The sequence below is a fragment of the Centroberyx affinis genome, unplaced genomic scaffold (assembly GCF_046629955.1).
Source record: "Centroberyx affinis isolate AG114_WGS23_722 - 3 ecotype Tasmania unplaced genomic scaffold, CSIRO-AGI_Caff_v1 ptg007494l_1, whole genome shotgun sequence".
In the NCBI taxonomy this organism is placed as follows: Eukaryota; Metazoa; Chordata; class Actinopteri; order Beryciformes; family Berycidae; genus Centroberyx; species Centroberyx affinis.
In genome coordinates, this window is record NW_027283781.1 from 23,472 (window position 1) to 28,503 (window position 5,032).

The following is a 5,032-nucleotide window of genomic DNA, read 5'->3' on the forward strand; positions in this document are numbered from 1 at the left end:
GTACACACACACACACACACACACACACACACACACACACACACACACACACACAGATGCTGTCAAACAGTCAAGTGGACACACCCCAAAACACACATTAACACACCCTGAGACACACACACACACTCACTGACTCACTCTCTCTCTCCTTCGTGACATTACCTGATGGTTGAAAGCACTTTCTAAATGACTTTAACTTAACCTGAGACACACACACACGCACACACACACACACACACACACACACACACACACACACACACACACACACACCTCCAGGCCCAAGACAAGAGCATATACAAAGAGTTGGGGAGATAGAAACGTATATGGACAAGGATGAAAGCGTGCTCTCTCACACTCAACAAGACATTTACACTCACACACACACACACACCTGACCGCTCATCCCCCGGGTGTGTGTGTGTGTGTGTGTGTGTGTGTTCATATCAGAGGAATCTGTCTGTTCGATGTGAAGAGAAATGTCAGTTTAGCTTTACACTCCACCACAGCAAGCAGCTATGTGTGAAAATGCAGCTGAGAAGAGGGTTAGGGGCTGTGTGTGTGTGCGTGTGTGTGTGTGTGCGTGTGTGTGTGTGTGTGTGTGTGTGTGTGTGTGTGTGTGTGTGTGTGTGATGGGGGAGGGAGACCGAAATAAACAATAAGAAATATTGTAGTGGGAATTGGGTGCGTGTCTGCAAGCCATACTAGAATATTTATTTTTAGGAAGAATAGTGTGATGTGTCTGTCTATTTCTGTGTTTGTTTGTCTGGGGTTATGTTTGTTTACATGATGCACACTAATAACAAACAATTTGAAACCAGAGATCTTCCTTTTTTCTCTTTTGTTTTCTTTGTTGCCATGGTGTTTTTACATTTTGTCTCCATCCTTGGTTTGAGTTTCTCTCTTCTGTTCAGTCATGGTGGCTCTCACTGCTCATGCTAACTACCCAGTTCTTCTTCTTCTGTTGGTTCCAAACCAACCGGAAACGTAAAACGCATCACTTCCTGTGCGGCAGGAAGGAGCGACCAGACACCGGCTGATTAGAACAGACGGAGGAGAAAATTTATGAACTGAGAGAGAGGAGAGAGAATATAGAGGAGCAAAATACACATTTATTTATATGAAAGTTGTCTGTGTTATTACTTTAACCTGATTAAGGCAATACTCCAGTTATAGCAAGTGTCATGTAATGGATGGACGTATAACCAGATAGATTAACACACCTAGATTTCAAAGCAATTTCTCCTTTTCCTTGGCCAAGTAAATTTCATTTTCTTTCAGGTGTGTAAGTGTCAGAAAGGCCACAGAGGGGCCAGATGAAAGAAATTAACATTACATTCAGGTGTTCAGCGTATCAATATGAACAGCAAAATATACCAATGAAATTTTTACAAAATATTAATTTGTCTGATATTGAGATCAGCGCAGGTCGGATGCGACTGAATCACATCAGTCTCTGAGTCAGACCAACCTGATTATCAAAGGAGGAAATTGTGTCACATTGAACCAACACTTTAATTAAACTATCACTTTAATGTAATTATTCATAGTAATGGGTAAAGTGTGAATATAAACGTTCCCCTGCGTCTGGCTGAGATAGTCTGTGTCCATTAAGAATAATAATGAGAGAAAGAATGAAAATTGATTTTTTTTAAACCGCTCTCTGCACTGAGAGGTAAATGAAAACAAAATGGCTAACGAGCCGTCTGCCTGTCGGGTGTGTGTGTGTGTGTGTGTGTGGTGGTGTGTGTGGTGGGGTGGGGGGTGGGGGGTGGGGGGGGGTGAGCAAGTGATTAGTTATTTATCATTATCAATCTCAAGACATTTATCATTTTGAAACCCATTTTAGTGCAAGACTGTAGAATATTATGTCAAATATTTCTGTAAAATATTTGACTTTTTTTAAATAAAATGCTGGTTTAGCTTATAAAAACTGTAAGAATAGTTTTACATGGCACATAAAAATCCAAATATCATATGACATCTAAAATCAGTCAGATAAAGTGCTACTGACCTCAGGTGACAACACCTCTCTCTCATCTCATCTCATCTCATCTCATCTCATTCTCTCTCTCATCTCATCTCTCTCTGTCTCTATCTCATCTCATTCTCTCTCTCTCTCTCTCTGTCTCTATCTCATCTCATCTCTCTCTCTCTCTCTCTCTCATCTCTGTCTCTATCTCTATCTCATCTCTATCTCATCTCTATCTCATCTCATTCTCTCTCTGTCTCTATCTCATCTCATCTCTCTGTCTCATCTCTATCTCATCTCATCTCTCTCTGTCTCTCTATCTCATCTCTCTCTCTCGTCTCTATCTCATCTCATTCTCTCTCTCTCTCTCTCTGTCTCTATCTCATCTCATTCTCTCTCTCTCTCATCTCTGTCTCTATCTCATCTCTATCTCATCTCTATCTCATCTCATTCTCTCTCTGTCTCTATCTCATCTCATCTCTCTGTCTCATCTCTATCTCATCTCATTCTCTCTCTGTCTCTCTATCTCATCTCATCTCTGTCTCTATCTCATCTCATTCTCTCATCTCATCTCTCTTATCTCATCTCATTCTCTCATCTCTCTATCTCATCTCATTCTCTCTCATCTCATCTCTCTATCTCATCTCATTCTCTCTGTCTCTCTATCTCATCTCATTCTCTCTGTCTCTATCTCATCTCATTCTCTCTCATCTCTGTCTCTATCTCATCTCATTCTCTCTCCCTCTCATCTCATCTCTCTCTGTCTATCTCATCTCATTCTCTCATCTCTCTCTATCCCATCTCATCTCATTCTCTCTCTGTCTCTCTATCTCATCTCATTCTCTCTCTCTGTCTCTATCTCATCTCATTCTCTCATCTCATCTCTCTGTTTCTCTATCTCATGTCATTCCTCTCTCTCATCTAATCTCTCTCTGTCTCTATCTCATCTCATCTCATTCTCTCTCATCTCATCTCATCTCTCTGTCTCTCTATCTCATCTCATTCTCTCTCTCATCTCATCTGTCTCTAGCTCATCTCTCTCTCTCTCTCTCTCTCTCTCTCTCTCCTCCTCCTCTCTCTTGCTCCTCTCTCTCTCTCTCTCCGTCCGTCAGTCAGCTCAGGATCAGTTTATCAGTTTGGCAGGTCCGTCCTGTGTGTCCACTGGGATCGTCTCTCTCTTCACAGCTCTGGCTTCTCTTTCCTCATTATTCCAGGTGAAGCACACCCTGTTGCACACTTCCAGATTAGCATGTTGTTAGCGCTCAGACCCTCGAGCACTTCCCGTTAAAAATGTGTCAGTTTTTGGCAAAAAGAGCGCTGAGCTCCATCTGCGACCCCTTTACACCTGCTGCTAAAGCACAGCTCCAGCCCTTTTTCAACCTGGACTCTATTTTCTCTTCTTTTTCCAAGTCATCCATCGGTTCTGACCAAAATCTGTGCAGCAAACTGTGTTTTGGTGAGGGGAAGAGAAATCCGGTTTCAGTTTGTATACTGGAGACACATTTTAATATCAGGTGTAAATGTAATCCATCTAAATCATATTTAGACACTATCCGGATATGAGATGCATGTTAAAGTGAATCTCCTGTCATTTTTGACCTGGACTCTCTATTTTCCCATCATATCGATTAGGGCTGGGCAATATATCGATATTATATCGATATCGTGATATGAGACTAGATATCGTCTTAGATTTTGGATATCGTAATATCGTGATATGGCATAAGTGTCTTTTCCTGGTTTTAAAGGCTGCATTACAGTAAAGTGATGTCATTTTCTGAACTTACCAGACTGTTCTAGCTGTTCTATTATTTGCGTTTACCCACTTAGTCATTATATCCACATTACTGATGATTATTTATCAAAAATCTCTTTGTGTAAATATTTTGAGAAAGCACCAATAGTCATCTCTACAATATTGTCGCAATATCGATATCGAGGTATTTGGTCAAAAATATCGTGATATTTGATTTTGTCCATATCGCCCAGCCCTAATATCGATTGATTCTGGAAATTTTGGAGTTGAGTTTTGGAGAGTTGAATTGCCGTACAGGACTGAAGTGTAGAGACAGAATTAGAGATTTTGGTCAGAATCGATCAGTATGATGGGAAAACAGGATCCAGGTCAAAAAGGCTGGAGATTCGCTTTAACATGCATCTAGTGGCCAAATTGTGTCTAAATATGATTTAGCTGTATTACATTTCTACCTGACATCAAAATTCATCTCCAGAGTACAAACTTAAATTGGACTTCTCTTTCCCTCCCCAGTTTGCCGCACTTGTCATTGCATTTTGTGACATTTTTGTCCTTTAAAATTGCCAGTAAACACCTTGTTTTGCCTTTTCTCTATCCACCAGTATCCAGACAATCTGTTTTTGACAAGTATGCTAGATTGATTTCATTTGATTTGTGTTCGCTTCCTGGTTGGATCCACACCTGAAAGTTTATTTTGACTAGAATTTATAACCTCCTCTCCTCTTCTTTCCTCTCCTCTCCTCTCCTCTCCTCTCCTCTCCTCTCCTCTCCTCTCCTCTCCTCTCCTCTCCTCTCCTCTCCTCTCCTCTCCTTGTCTCCTCTCCTCTCCTCTCCTTGTCTGCTCTCCTCTCCTCTCCTTGTCTCCTCTCCTCTCCTCTCCTCTCCTTGTCTCCTCTCCTCTCCTCTCCTTGTCTCCTCTCCTCTCCTCTCCTTGTCTCCTCTCCTCTCCTCCTTGTCTGCTCTCCTCTCCTCTCCTTGTCTCCTCTCCTCTCCTCTCCTCCATGGTGGGACACACAAACCACTCTCCACTTACAGTAGTGGGATTTACATGCTGTATGTTTGGACCCCCAGGATGCTGAAGAGAATCTGTTTAGTGATGCCGGGCTAAAAAAAAAGCTTGCCTGGTGGTTTTTGGGGGGTTCAGGTTTCGCCCGGTAGCAGCTCCCCCACAGTGTTAATGACTCTCTTAAACCGCCTCCTGCTGTTCAGGCGTTTTGCCCGCATGTTTAATTCATCGTCTCTCTCTCCGGGCTCTCCCTTTTTGCTTTTTAACCTCTCTCTCTCTCTCTCCATCATCCGCTATT